Consider the following 16,568-nt stretch of genomic DNA (forward strand, 5'->3'; position numbering starts at 1 on the left):
AATTAGGATAATATACACAGTAGTAGCACATCAAGGAAAACACTCAGAAAGCAGATGAGAGAAAATGCAAAAATATATGGAAATAAGAAAAAAGTAGTACTAGTAGTAGTAATATTAATAATAATAAACAGTTGCATAACAGATTAAAAAATTATCGTCAATATTTCATATTCACTGCTCTTACACTAAAGAACCCTTTCCACAGTGCTTTACTTTTCTAAAGAACATGAATAAAACAATCAGGGTATAGGCGTATATGTGTAATTACTTGAAATAGATGTTTTTGTTAGGGCCAGTCTATTGGACAAACACTATTATTTTTGAAAGCTCATGAAATCAAAGTATGGCCCTAGAGAATGACTGTGTTTTATAGTTTTAATGTTGTATCAGATTCTGTTCTCTATGTTACAAGGGGGTCTGTTTCTATAGCTACAAAAAAAGGTTTTAAGAAGTGTGCCGGTCAAAGCTGAGCACTCCTATGAAAATCCTTTCTTAGGCAAATATAGCCAAAAACCCTGACCTATAGAGGTGAATTTTGTTCTGGCCATTATCCATCTAACTATTGATCTTTCCCCCCACATTTTGATATATTTTGTAGTTTTTTAAACAATGAAACTGTTGTATGTTGTGACATGCCCGGCATGTAATGATGCAGATGTAAAGTTACTGAAAGCTCCACTTTATTACAATGGACAACCTCGTTTCTCCTGATTTCAGCTGCCTATACCTCTAATTTACTGACCATACTGACTTGCATTTCTACTTCAGGTAAGCTCGTCATTTATGTTTTTATAACATAGTGTTTATTTTAAATTGGCCATACAACTGCCAACTTGTGACAACTTTCCTTAACATGACGACACCTGATAGGAGATTCTCATGGGAAGAACGCCTGCAAAGTTCAGAAAATCTGAGAGGCATTGCTACCTTGAATGTTTGCATTGCTTGAGGAGTTTACAAAGTTTCCCAGTACAAAATTTACTGACAAAACGGGTGTACAGACAGAGTGGCGGGAGACTCTGAGCCCAAAGAGTCTTTCTTTACATCAAGACACACTTGTCTTGGTGTGTGTTCATCAACCTGTGTAATAGGAATCACGCCTCTCAATAAAGCAACTTTGCTTTAAAAGGATTCCTGAACACTTTTTTTTTTCCTCTGAAGAGCCCTTGTGTCTCTCTCTCTCCCCATCCCCATCCGAACCCATCCCTTGATGACTAGGCCTTTCTCCATTAATGACCCTTAGATAGTTTATTGAAGATATAAAAAAAAAAAAGGGGAAAAAAAGTGAAAAGCCCGCAACAACTGCTTAACCCGTTCCATGCTCCTCTGTGCTTTAAAGGTCTTTCAGGCGGCAAATACTAGCTGAATGAAAAAGAACAATACATATTGGCGAGCCATTCAGATTAAAGTGTTCTAGGAGCTCTCGGCGTGATGCTCTCTTTATCATTAAACACTCTCTGTTCTCCGCATAATAAAGGTGGAATTCTAATTAGGATTCTGGAACGGCAATGGGATTGCTATGAATTTTCCTCGTTTGCTTTGTAAATTGTTTATGCTGATTTAAAGTGTAACCCCATCCTTATAACAGGTTTTGCATTATAAGACAGGCTGATGGGGCACACAGCTTTGTAAGTCATTTTTACTGTATAGTTTCACTGTGGACATAATGTATTAGTTGGCACATGTTTGGCTCCATTCACACATAGCGGTAGCGTTTTCAGTGTGGTTTTCCGCACGTTCCAAATTTGAACATATGCACAGATTCTGCACATTTGCGGCTATTACCATAGCCCAGGGGTGGCCACAATTTTTGTGTTAAGATCTGCATTTCAAATGACGAGCTACCTGAGATCTACCAACGAAAAAAACAACTCCCTCGCTCTCGCTACTGTCTCTCCTCGCTCATCCTCCTGGCTGTCTCTCTCTCTCCTGGCTGTCATTCCTTGTTTTTTCTCCTGGCTTTCTCTCTTTGCTCTCTTGGCTGTCTCTCCTCTCTCTCTTTCCTGGCTGTCTCTCCTCTCTCTCTTTTCTGGCTGTCTCTCCTCTCTCTCTCTCCTGGCTGTCTCTCCTCTCTCCCTACTAGCTCACCTTGCTGTATTTTGCAACAGGCTGTGTAAACTAATATTCTTTGATGTAATACATAGCACTTCAACCACCAGAAAGGTGTCAGGGAGCTTGGCTCATCAGACTCAGACTAATTGGTAATCATTTGTGCACAGCTAAATAAATATACCAAAATGAAATAAAGGGGCCACCATTCACACCCTTCGTGATCTACCAGCATCAGCTTTGAGAGCTACTGGTAGATCACGATCTACCTAATGGGCACCCCTGCTATAGCCGGTACGTGCGGTATCCGCCCATAATATCGCGCGGTGCAATATCCAGTAATCCCAATTTCAGGGATACAATATTATTTCAGGTTTGGGTTCATATGTGTGCTTCCCTGTAAAAGAAAGCCAATGGTGCATGGATGGCAAAAAACCCAACATTTATTGTCACCCGAGATCAAAGAGCTGTACCATGAACACACAGATTGATAGGTAAATAAACGTTTTTCAGTCCAAATCCAATGTCTTAAACTGGACCTTTACCCATATCATTAAAATAACAACAAACACATCATTAGAAATGTTTAGTAATGACAATCTACAAACACATACTTCTGGATAATTGCCGGCTTTGCATTCTTTGCATACCTTATTTCTCTTTTCTTCTCCAGTCTTCTGACAGTGGCCATGTTTACTAAGGGCAGATTACTAGTTCTTCTTTTACTTCCTGGATTCCTGACACATGTGACTAGACATGTGACAAGGACATGTGACCATGCACATCATCTCAGGGGAGGAAAATGCTTTTCCCTGAGATCACCTGAGATTACAGATGAGATTTCCCAGCAATGCTCTGCTGATGACAAGGCAATCCCAGTGTGCATTGCTTTGGCATACTGAAGTCATTTTGCCCTTTCAAAGCAGGAAGTGAATGCTCTGCAAGTGTAAATATTTCATAATCACAGCATGTTACACCTGACATGTCTATGTTATTATTAATCATCATACATAGAGGGATGCATTGGTAGACATTGATTTTTTATTGTAAAGGTTTGATTTAACCACCTCCCGGCCTGCCGCTGTTATATATGGCCGGTCAGGAGCTTCCTGGATATAGCAGCTCATCAAAAGGCCGAGCGCGAGCTGGGAAACTGCCCAAATGTTAAAACAGGCAGCGATGCCTGTTTACATACAAGCGATCTGCCGGCTATAGAACTGGTGGATCGCTTGTATAAGGTGCCAGTCTGTGCCCCCCCTCTGCAGCCCCCCCCCCCCGCTGGTCCCGAGCTCCGCTGTGACCGGTGGGAGCCCGGGACCAGCATGGTGGTTCTGTGAAAATCGGTACACGATCTCCCTCCGGTCCCCTCTCCGGTGTCAGAATGCGGAAGTGTTGTATATTACATCACTTCAGCATTGTTGTGTCACTCTCCAGCTTCAGAAGCTGGAGAGAAGCTGATGAAGCATATCTCTTCTTCATCAGCTTCTTTGGGGGTCCTAGGTGACATTAGGGGTCTTGGAGACCCCTGATGTCTCCATAAAGAGGACCTGTCACATATCTTTGCAATCACATAGGGGGGTTTCTTAGCCCCCTATGTGATAACAAAGTTAAGTGAAGAAGAAAAAAATAATAGGAAAAAAAATTTAAGTTGCAACAAAAAAAAATTAAAGTCACACATGAAAAATAATTTTAAAAAACCCACAAAAATGTTTTAAAGTTCCCACTCATACATACACGCATGCAAACATGCATCGGGTGCGCATATGTGCGAAAACTACGATTGCGCCCATTACATCCCACATGTTACATATCACAGCAAACGTCGGAGTGAGAGCAATAATTCTAGGGCCATTCATCACTGATAACACTAAACCGATGAGCGGTAAAACTTTTAAAGCACCGCCTATGGTCAATTTTGGGTATGGTAGTGTTTGGCGATTTCGCAGGTACGCACAATTTTAAAGCTTGACATGTTTGGTGTCTATTTACCCGATGTGACTCCGTCTTTTATATTTTACCAAAAAATTGGGTAATGTTTTATAACATAATGTAAAAAAAAACAAAACTTTTTTTTCCTCAAAATTTTCAGTAATTCAGTAAAAAATAAAAGTGATTAAATACCAGCAAAATAAAGCTCTATCTGTCCCCAAAAAATGGTATACAATTAATTTCAGCACAGCGTTGCATGACGGAATAAATGTCATTCAAAGTAACGCAGCGATGAATACTGAAAAATGGCCTGGCCAGGAAGGTGGTGTAAACACCTGATCGGCAAGTGGTTAAGGTGTTATTTTAAAAAAATAGCCTTTTTTAAAATAACAAATCTATATCAAAGAAATTTACATTGCCCTGCAAATTATTTCTTTACATTTTTGCCCAAACACTTACAGTCATCCAAACAACTCCAACTCTTTTTCCTCTGCTTCCCTGAACCTTCAGTACAGTACAGTACAGTACAAGAGCACAAAGTAGCGCAAAGGCTACAGCAGCTGTCCGTCTACTATCTTGGAGAAGTTAATGGAGGAACAAGAATGGAGGAAGAAGGAGCAGGAAGCTGGGGGGAGGGAAGTGACTCGCCCTGCTGTGCCTGTGTCTTAGTACACACAAGGGTGGCTCCATAGGACCCTGTAAAGGAAAGAAACCACCCCAAAACAGAATATCACCGATAGATACTTCAAGGAGGCCCTACCCCTTTGAGGAAATGTGTTAGGAAGTGGGATTATACTGAGGCTTGATAAAGAGGGCATAGCTCGAAACGCGGAACCTGCCGAACCGCCGCCGACACTATGAGAGCTCATACTCCCTCCACAGCTCCCATCGGTCCTGCAGCATCTCGATCCTCCCCGGCATTTTGTCCTGTCACACAGTGAGGTTATAGGACACTGAAGAACCTTCAGCCGTTTGCGGCACTTCTCCCTCCTCTAAACGCCGCGGCCCAGCCTGGCCAGCTGAGTTTCTGTGCATGTGGAATACTCGACCTGGGGCTGTGACCTGCAGCCTACCACCCCCCACACTTGGTCCTCTCAACCAGGACACAAGACACCAGACACCACTACATAGGTGACCTTCGGATGGTGCAGCTGCCACTTTGACTGTGAGTCATCCTATCTTTCCTTACATAGATTTTTTCATTTATAAGTAGTTTGCACCCCTAAATAAGGTAGTAGCACTCCTTAGCCTTGTGTATTCTGATTCCCCAAGCACTGGTCCTGATATCCTGTTTTAGGGTGGCTCTTTTCCCTCGCAGGGTCCTATGGAGTCACCCTTGTGTACTAGTGAGCTGTGTGTGTCTCCACAAACACACAGGTACAGCAAGGCAAGCCACTCTCCTGAACCCTGCTCCTATCTTTTCTCTCCTCCCTTCTTCCAGCTAGTAGATGGACAGCTGATGGAGACTGAGCTCTCTCTCATAATCTTGTACTGGACAGGTAGTTCAGGGAAGCCGAGCTGAGAGAGTTGGAGCAAAGGGAACATGATCACTGCAAGTGCTTGGGGGAAAAAAAAGAAATACTCAGCTGGGTAATGTATATTTGTTTGATCTGGGTTCAATATTTAAAAAAATTAGAGTTTAATACTACTTTAAGGTCATGCATACCGCATGTAATGATATGTGATATGATTACATGAGGTTAGGAATCAATTACTATCCCCCGACGCATTGATTGTGCATCCAGGGAGAGTGTTTTCTAATCGCATGCAATCATATCACATATCATTACATGCGGTGTACAGGTGTTTACATGCAGCTGCTGTCCCTTGATCATTAACTTGAACAGGTAACAGCTGCCACTTGTAAACGCCAGATTAGTGTTTCCTGCTGCAGGAAAACGCACGTTTCTGACACAGCAATCCCTTATCGCACCTAAACTTACAGGTGTGAATGGAGCCTAATACACTTCTACCCCCCACCCCCCATACACATAAAAAAATACTACCCCCGCACAAATAAAATAATACACTCCACACCCATACACATTAAAAAAATACTACCCCCGCACAAATAAAATAATACACTCCTCCCCCATACACATAAAAAAATAATGCAGAGCCCCCTGTCCTGCTTACCTTTTGGCAGGGAGGAGGCTGTGAGAAGTCACGATCCTTGGTGATTGATTGGTAAGGTCTGCTGCAGACCTCACTAATCAATCCGAGTGCCGGCACAGAAGCAGCTATGTGGTCTGCATCCAACAGAGATGCAGACTGTGTAGCTGCTCCCACAAGTCGGGTACGCGGTCCGTGACCGTGTATCTGACTTGTGAGCTAGCTGCGGGCCACATAGTACCGGCTCGTGGGCCGGTACTTTGAGACCACTGCTTTAAAGGGTAAATTTATAAACAGTTCACAGAGCCATCCACTCTGCAAATGTCTGTGAACATTTGTTTTCTGCAAGTAGAGGCAAAAATTAACATTCTTAGCATGTTTTCTTTTCAGGTTGAATGTATTGTAATGTAATACAGCAGTATGGCCACTAGATAGCGCTGAGGAGCATAGGAAACAAGTATTTATTTCCTTATTAATACAGTCGACCTAAAAAGAAAATATGCAAAAGATGTTTGTTTTTACCTCGATTCGATGACTCTGCAAATTGTTTATTAAAAAACCCCATGTATCGTAATGCTATAGTAATAGGGACACACTTTAGCTTAGGGGCTCTTACATGTTTTGCTGACACCCCCTTGCTGCATAGTAGTGTTAATAGCTTCCAGCACTGAAAAATGTAATACCAAATAAATATTTTTAGCTGGATAATTGAAGTAGATATATAACTGCTGTGAAGTCAGCTATGTGAATGTGAAGCACAGAGAAAATGGTTTTGCTGTTTGCTTTGTGAAGTACATAAACTGTCAGCAGCTGCTGAGACACTGGAAACATGGAAAAGGCAACACAGACTGATTATCAAACAAAATGTGTTCTCTTTAAGCTCATCCTGTACGGGGTTACATCCTGGATATGCTCTCTGTTCACCGGAGAGGAGATTTGAAAGATGTATATCTGCCTATGCTTGTTTTAGGGTGTTGTGTTATTTGCTCAGGTGCAATTCACTTTTTGTATCCATGGGACATTTACAACAAGCATTCAGGAGGAGCATTGAAAGAATGGTTTTATGTATCTTCTCAGGCTAATAGTACACAAAGTGTAAAATAAGCTAGATCATAGATGGGCAAATTGGGTTGCCTGACAAATCTTCAGTCTTACTGTAGGGTGACATGTTCATCAGTGGTCAAAATACCTGATAGACACGGGCCATTAGGTGAGCTTGCTCAACACCCCTATTAGAAAGGAACTTTACCCATATCTTCAAAAAAAAAACAACAAAGACACCTTTAGAAGTGTTTAGTAATGACAATCTACAAACACATACTTCTAGATAATTAGGAGGTAGGAATGGCAGGGTTAAGTTTGCCTTTCAAAAATTGAGACTTCAGATGTCTGTATCTATTGATCATTTCCTTATGCAATTCTTAATGAAGGAGACATCTTCTTATTAATTTTTCATCATATTCTGAGTTTGGATTGGCCAGATTTGTAATTTATTTCCTTGAATTTTAATCTATCTATCTATCCTTTTATTGCAGAGGACCCATAACTGCACCCCTGGTTCGGATACAGCCCTTTGCTCACATTTAACCAACGCTTGGGGCTTTATTCCTTGCACTGACACCAATGATGGGGCACAATTTCTCCCACAGACACCCTGGATGGCACAATTCCTTGCACTCACACCATTATTGGGGCACAATTCCTCCCACTAAACACAAATGATGATACCAACTATGGGTCACCATTCTTCCCACTGATACCAATGATGGGGAATTATTCCTATCACTGATATCAACAATGTGGCACTGACACCATTGATGGGACAATATTCCTCCAACTAATACAAATGATGGGCATTATTTCTATCACTGATGCCAACAATCGGATACAATTCCTCCCAGTGACACCAATGATGGGGCAAAATGTATTCCAATGATGGGGTCAAATTCCTCCCATCATCACCAACAAAGGGGCACTTATACCACAGCTGGGGCAATATCCCTCCCATTGTTACCCATTGAACGACAGGGCACCATTTTAAGGGCAATAAACTGGCTGTTCTAGTGCTATATATTATGGGCAGGACTCCTTCTCCTATTGTTTCCTGATACTGCTTTATTGATACAAAGCTGCCTGGATGGTACTTTACAAGTTAGTATGAATAATAATATTAATAATACAAAATAGTATTATTATTATTATTTAAGCTACAATAAGATATAAGTATTTCAAGAAACAAAGTAATGCCAAAGGCAGTACAAAGTCTTTTCAAAAAGCACAGCGTAAAGGAAGTTCTGTCTTTTGATTATGGCATTGTTTTCTAAACCTTAAAAATGATGGTTCACTAGTTCTGTAAAGCGTATGCTGAATAGTTCAGCAAGTGTGCAAAATCTGATATTCAATTAAAGTCTTAAAATGCCAGCACCTGTTCATGACAGGGCTTGTGCTGTTGACATTTCGGTTATGTCACCCTTACAAAAGGACTGTAAATTCCGAGAACAGCATCAGAAGAAATCTTCCTGTTCACTTGTCTGGTTCTTTCTAAGGGCCCGTTTACACCCGATGCGTTCTGGCTGTGCTAGGCGTTTCTTGCCAGTGCAGCGCAGCCCAGACACAAACACAAGACAAGGCAATTGCACTGCAGTGTGCCCATAGAACTTAATAAAATGTCACGTGTGACATTTCAATAAAGTTCTAATAAAAAAAAAGAAACAGTGCATTGCACCAAACTGTTAGCGCCAGTTTGGCGCAGCATTTAATCAAGGTTCTTTGAAGCTGGAACTGTAATGGTATGCAGACTTAAAGAGACTGTGTCAGGTCTCTAAACAAATCAAAATGGCTCGTGTCTGCTACCTTACCTTTGTTCCAGCCCACCATTGCAGCCTCCATCATTCTCTTCGGCATAAAACATGTCCAGGAACATCACATGCCTATGTCCCCCACTGCATGCTATGGTTCCTTCATCTGGACCCCACGTCACTACAGGACTCACCAGTGAAGTGGAGGTCAGTGGAAGGACCCACATTAAACAGCAGGCATTGGATATCCCTATAAGTGTCAAATGCTGAAGAGGCTTATGAAGGCTGCAGGGTTGGAACATAGGGAAAGTAGGAGGTTACTGAAAATAGGTAGTATAATACCCATTCTATTGCATGGAACTGGCTTTTGACTGTCAGTAAAAAAAACTCTTTAAAGTTAAACTCCAGCCCCCAATTGTTTTGTTTTTTTGCTTTGGATAAGTGTGGACCAGAAAAAATTCCTGTCTGTTTTTTATCGCATGTTCCTGTTTAGAAGATCCTCTCACTTCCAGGGGTAAAGCTTACTCTTGGCCTCTGCCACCTACAGGCACAAGTCTAGTTTCCAAATGGTAAGGGTGTCCCCATTGGTAGACTTTCCTACGCTTCATATGGCATTGACAACAGTAAACTTTTGGATTTGAAATCGCTTTCTGTCCTGGTCACAATAGCCACCAAGACAAACAAAGAGGGTTACAATTCCCAGTCGGGACAAAAATTGCAAAAAAACCCTTGCAGGATTTCTAACTCCTTTAAAAAGTTAAAAAACTGTGTACCACAGTAGAGTCTTCTTTGAACAAATATATATTCTCATGTCTTATTTCATTACATATCCCATAAAAGGAGATCATCCCTCATCTCAGGATAGTGGGCGCAGCCATGCAAATCAATCCTTCTTGTACCTTTGGGTGACTGTAGATCCAGAACTGTTAGTGTATAGCATAGTTATAGCCTAATATTATAGAGACAATCATTTCAAATTTCTGTTTCAGGCTTGTTGGCCATCATCAGTGTAGTGCATGGAAACAATGGCTTCTATGGAAGCTTCTTTCTTGGGTTCCAATTAGAAGGAGGTTTAGGGTGAGAATGGACCCACTATTCTGACATAAGGCATAATCTCCTTATTTTTGGGATATGTTATAGAAAGAGAAAGGTGAATAGATTGTTAGAAGAAGGTTCTATTGTCCAAAAACACTGGTTCAGTAGAGGGCTTTTTGCTTCCTTTCATCCCTTCTCACCATTACCTTCAGGCTTATAAAGTTTTAGCTTTAGATACAGTTCAATTCTAGGGTTCCCCCACCACCTAATATCTGGAGAGTACCAATGTGCCCTGTATCGTAGATTGGGCCTGTTAATAAAAAAGCAATAATTAGAGCTAATGGCAGCATGCTGTACAGTAAATATACAAGTTATTTCTGTTGTTGTGTGTAGGATCTGGCTGGGAACCTTGTCATCGACTTGGCACCAAGCATGAGAGTTCAGTGCACTATACAAGGCTTTATCGTTACTTAAATATTTTCCTTCTACAAGGCACTCTGATACAGAAAAACAAAGAGAAGGTTTTTAAAAAGTCAAAATAATAAACTCTGCAAAACAAGTGCCACACATTGACCTGAACTTAGAAAGTGAAGGTCTGCTATTTTATAAGGAACATCTAGAAATGTAATTGTGCAGTAACCAAAAGATGTCTTTTGTTTTGAATTCCTCCTGCTGTTCTGTAGGGAGTGGGAGTTAGTGATGTCACTACTGTGCTTTTATATAGATGTATATACACATACATATATATATATATAGTCTCAGGGGCAGCCACTGCACTCTATTTGTAAGGTAAATGCCCAGGTAGATGACCAAAGTAGATATAGAGGCACTCAGGGGTCTTGCAGCGGGTATAAGTCAAAGTATCAGCATTTTATTGTCAATGTTTCGGAGGAGCTCAGTCTATCTTGAGAAAGATGGACTGAGCTCCATTGAAACATTGACAATAAAATGTTGATAAAAGTTTTATTTTATAATATTTTAGTAGCAAGTGCCCCAGTTTAGCTATGATAATTGCTTCTTTAGGTTGCCTCCAACTCCTTTAACTCCTAATTGATCAGGAAACCCTGCCTCCTAACTCTTGTAGCGGGAGCATTTCCTGTCAAGCAGTCAGGTTGCCCCAGCAATCTATCTGTGTGCTGCATGACCAGTCTCCTTAACGATCCACCACTAGTTCTGCAGGGCGTGTCTATGTAATGTTGCTTTGCAGACTTCTCTCTCATCCTGAAGCCAGGGGATGATGTCATTCAGACATCAAGGCAGATCTTCTACCAATAGAATGAAAGGAATTTTAAAAAAAGATTTACAAAAACTCTGTAGAGGGGTGGGCTCAAGTCTGACTTGCGCAAAGATGGTCTTCAATACAGGTTGCACTCACGACAAAGGAGACTCTAAGCACTTTGGGAAGATGTTTCCTTAAAAAAAGCTGTCTCTCACTGATATTTCAGATGGGTTATATGGAGGGAGGTGACTTCTCTAACTCATTCACTCGTGTGTAAATTTCAACTTGAGCTATTAGGCTCTGTAAACAGCAGGCTTTTACAGAAAAAAAAAAAACAAGTAAGGATAAGCTAGAAAACACATGAAAAAGTGCTTTAAGTACTGACTGGGTATGGAAAAAAAAATGTTTTTAAATGTTTTATTTTTTTAGTTCTGCGTTTTGATTATAATAAAAAAAAATAAAGAAAATGTATACAATACCATTATAAATTCTCTTTAAAACATAAGCAATACTTTTAAAGCCCATGTCTGGGCTCAGCCTCCTGCTCCCCAAATCAACTCCCATACTTATGTTTTGTTTCCTTTAATTCTATACTTTTTTAGAAGTGCAAAGGTTGTTCATGCCTTTCCACCCCTTCTCCAGCCCTGGGTGGTCCTCTGATGGTGTAGAGACCGGTGCTGATGTCAGGGCCACTCTCTGAATCAATATGTTGTGAATGATTGGTGCTGTGATGCTTTGCATTCATAGTATGTCTTAGTGTTCATATGGATTGAATGAGGCCCAGCAGAATTCACCCTGGAAGAGTACGGACATCTTGTGGTGAAACTAGTACTTTGGTGGACAGCTCCAGACTGCAGGTGAGAAGTGCAGCCTGGGCTGTTTTATTACTTAAACACAGTCCTACTTTTTAATTAGCCAGAGTTCCTATTTAAACTTATATAAGCCATTTATTAGCTGTTATTTTCTAGAAGTACATCTCTTCATATGTAGTTTTGAACATAACCTTAACACAACCCTCTTAATTTAGTAACTCAAGGGAGGGGGAAAGGATGGTGGGAATTACTGAAGTTTCCTTCCAGTTCTAAAATTATTTGACTTGTGCTCCCTCTATTTTTTCCCATGCTAAATTGCATTTTAATTCCAAATAAAATCTCAGTATTAGCCTCTCCTGATAAACGATTCATTATGTATCTTGACATACTGTATGTCACCCAGGGGAAGGAAATCTACATTATATTGTGATCATGGAATGGAACCATGGAAAAGTGAAATTATCTGTCTATGTTGTACATTTACTCTTCAAGAAAACCTCTTTTTCACAGAAATTTCTACCATATATGACAAATTGTATCATTTTATATGATAATTATAATGTATGTATAGTGAAAGGGTTTTTTTTTCCTTCTAGTTTGATAAAGTAGGGATGGGTTCAACCCCTTTTAGTTTTTTCCTGTTTGTGTCCTGTTGGGGAAAGTTACCCTCATGTCTTGTCCTGAGGACACAAGTGAGAGGAAATCTCTACAAGTTATGTGACATCCACTGTTTGACAGTTATTACTAGAGCAGGTGTCCCTAGCCGCATAACAAAAACTATAGCAGCCCACATGGACTAATGTCCCCTCTCTACCCTGACAACAGCTCTTCTGTTACCTGCCCTTGATTTAGATAACTTTATGTTAAGATCAATGACAGCAGGGAGGTTGCTGACTGGGGCCCCCATCAACATTTTGTTATGGGGGTCACATGATCTGTAGTTATTATGAGCTGCGCCTGAAAACTTTGGCCTTGTTGCATGTTTTGCAGTGTACCTTAGGCACACTAAAGAGAATGTGGGAATAAAATAAGCCACATCATTGGTGTCAGCAGGGCCGGATTTCCCATAAGGCCACCAAGGCCTGGTCTTGGGGGGCGGCAGGGAGTAGAGGGGTAGTGCAGCTGCAAGGTGGGTTGTTTTTTTCTACATTTAGCCCTGCTTCGGGCAAGCAGGGCTAAATGTAGAGTGGGGAAGCTGGCGTTTGTTTAGTACAAGTGATCTCAGCAATGCCGTCGAAATCACTTGTAATTAGCCTGCTCGTCCTCCCCAGCTGACCCCTCCCTCGATTGTGCACCCCCACCTCCTGCTGCCTTTCTCCCCGCTGGCCACCTCCCTCCCAGCCGTGGTTTTCAAGGTCTACCTCTCTTCTGGGGGACCCAGGACCACGGCAAACATTTCAGGATGGAGAGTGGAGTGCAGAATGAAGAACATCCATTCTCCGCTCTTCTCCGTGTGAACACTGAGACGGGAGAACTGCACTCGCAGCCTTCCCAGCTCAGCTGTCACAGGAGAGCCAGCACAGCAGTGTACTCAAACTCCTGTATTGGAGGTGACAGGTTCAATAAAGAGAACATGTCACCACCAGATGCTATCACAGAGGGACCTGTTAGCTCTTGTGTGATGGCAATAAAGTTAAAAAAAAAAAAGATTAGAAAAATGATAAAAAGTAAAAGAATAAAATAAATACAAATTAAACACGATAAGTTAAAAAATAATAATTAAAAAGTGATAAAAAAGGTAAAAAAAATAGAATAAACAAATTATAAAAATGTAAAAAGTTAAAAAAATAAATAAGAATAAAAAAAAAAAAAAGTGATAAAAAAGTAAAAAGATAATAAAGAAAAAATTAAAACCAACTCTGCTGCCCCAGCCATCTGATTGCCGTTCTCCCAGGGGTGGGGGGGGGCTTAAGAAGCGGAAACAGCAGGCTGACAGTGCTGCTGCTAATTGGGATGCAATGGCTTAGCATTGTCAGCTTGAAACAAGCAATGCTGTTATTGACAGGATCTGCAGGTAAGAGACAGATTACTCCAGGTCTGTAGTCACAAGTGCTGCTTCTCCTTTCATTGTCCAGTCCCAGGTTGTGGGAGGGAACAGATCTGTAAGTGTTACTGAAATGCAGCAAAGGAAAACCAGGTCCCTCCCCTTCCAGGCAGAGCTGTCTCAGGACGGGGTGGACAGAAATACAAATCTTTTGACAGATTAAACAGCACCCCATATGAGTACCCCATCTATTCATTTAACTGTTTACCTGAAGTTTAGCTTTAATTTTAGGTTTTGTCTAGTGTCATGCCAGAAAAAAAAAATCACATGCACTGCTAGAGTCAATGGCAAATAGAGATCAGTGAGAAAAATGTACCCATATAAAATGTATCAATGCCAAAACTTCATGTGCCAAAATTTTTGTGCCTCCCACACAACTGAGCCAATTTTCAGAAGCCAAAAATCAACATCCTGCTTAGGGATACCTCCCAAGAATTTAACAGTTTTAATATCCATTCATTCAAAGAAAACCCTATATAGGTCTGTTAAGTTTGCATTGCCATGCTAAAATGACTGACAATATGAACAGCATGCGAAGAGCTAATTAAAATAAAAATGTAAAGCATTTGATAAGCTCCTAATGGTATCCAGAAAACCCTGCAACTATGCTAAGGTCAGAAATTTCCCTCAAATGACCCTAGTCTGAGCTCTGTGTAATCTCCTGCAGAATAAAGAGGCGCTTATGAATAATGAGGATCCCCTTAAGTTTAAAAACAAACTGGATGAGCCGTTAAAGCATGAATACAATATTTAATTTAAAATGTATGGATGGTTTTTGGATTGAAGAGGGCAGGATTAAAACCCTATCAAATGAATGTGTACTGACTGTGTCCAGCTAGGGAGAGTTGCCTTTCAGTCCTGGAGATGCAACAGGAAATGTGAGGAAATGTCTCCAAAATAAAAGGAATTTTCATTCTAGCCATCTGTCATTGGCATATTTGATGGATGATTAGCTCTCAGCTCTTGTTTTGATGACAAACTCTAAAATTTTAGGTTTCCCCTCAGTCTTCAGACCTTAAGCGGTTGGCCGTACGCTGAGAAAAGTCATCGTCAAGTAATACTGCTGAAGGACACTGTGGCCAGCTGTTCTTTATGGCTATGCACACAGAGCATGCATAATTTGCTCCGATATAACAGGCGCCCGCTGGTGCGCAAAGGTAGGCGTGGTGCAATGTGTTGATACAACATATCACTTTTTTTTACTTTATTAAAATATCGAAAAATTACAGTTTATTAATTTGGGGGCAATATAAATGCTTTGCCAAATATGACAAAGCATGGGAATGTTATGAACAGGTTCTTAAGTCAGCTTAATTGGCGTCTTTATTGAATGAAAAATGAATTTCTGTGCTGATAACACTGGAATGGTTATACGTTTTGTAGTCCTTTCCACTGAGAATAACATTGACAGTCATCAACACCTTTGGGCTAGAAGGAAAATACTGTAATGCATAGAGATGATCAAACTTTCATTTTTATGTGGCATGGTTGGATCTTTATATTATTTCCAGGAAATAATGTTTATGACCTCCCTGATCCTCTATATGACCAAGAGTGTGGCAACAAATTTGGTAAACAGTGTCTCCGCTATGACTAAGCCCATTTACAGGCAATACATGTCAGAGGGAGATGTTTGGAAAAATGGCAGACTTTTGGGATTTAGCAGTAGTGTGACTCTTTGATATGTTGATATGTGACACGTCACTCAAGCTTGGAGCGGTGAATATAGTAAAATTATACAGCAATCAATGCAGAATGGCACTGGCTACAAATCCCAGCAATAGTACATTATAGTATCATGTTGTACTATTGCTGGCATTTGATGTATTCCTCTATAGCTGCTGGTATTCTGCATTTCGCCGTATAATCATTATACAATGCACTGCAGAATACCATCAGCTATAGAGGACTACAAATCCCAGTAATAACACATTATATACAGTACAATGCAGAATGGCACCGGCTATAGAAGAAGACAGCAAATCCCAGCAATACAATATACATACAGTGTACAATGTATTGCTGGGATATGTGGTCCTCTATAGCTGATGGTACATATACAGCGCGATATACCATCAGCTATAGAGGAATACAACAAATCCCAGCAATACATTTTTACAGCATGTGGGGGGAAAGGGGGTGCAGGTAGTCTTACCTGCACACTCTTTAAGCAACTTTCTTCCGAGATCTTGGGACTGTCGGCAGCTGCCGTTCCCCCACACTGCGGTCTCCCTGCAACGACGTGATTATCTTGGCGGGCAGCGGCGGGAGAGAGCTCAGAGCTGGAAGAGGCGGGGAGCAGGTGCGGCGCAAAGCGTGCGGTGCGTGTGGAGCCGCAAAACAGGGGCAACTAATCGAAAGCTAACTAATCGATGGTGGAAAATGTTGACAACATTTTCCATCATCGATTTTGCAGCACCGACAGTTGTTGCAGCCCCGGTCCCTCAGTCTCTGTACAGAGGAGCTTACACTATAATGCCCCCCCGTCACATCAGTCTCTGTACATAGCAGCTTACACTCTAATGCCCCCCCCCCCACAGTTACATTACCTGCTGGACGCAGGGCTTCGT

Source organism: Nanorana parkeri, unplaced genomic scaffold (assembly GCF_000935625.1).
Source record: "Nanorana parkeri isolate BGI_ZX_2015 unplaced genomic scaffold, ASM93562v1 scaffold14, whole genome shotgun sequence".
Taxonomy (NCBI): Eukaryota; Metazoa; Chordata; class Amphibia; order Anura; family Dicroglossidae; genus Nanorana; species Nanorana parkeri.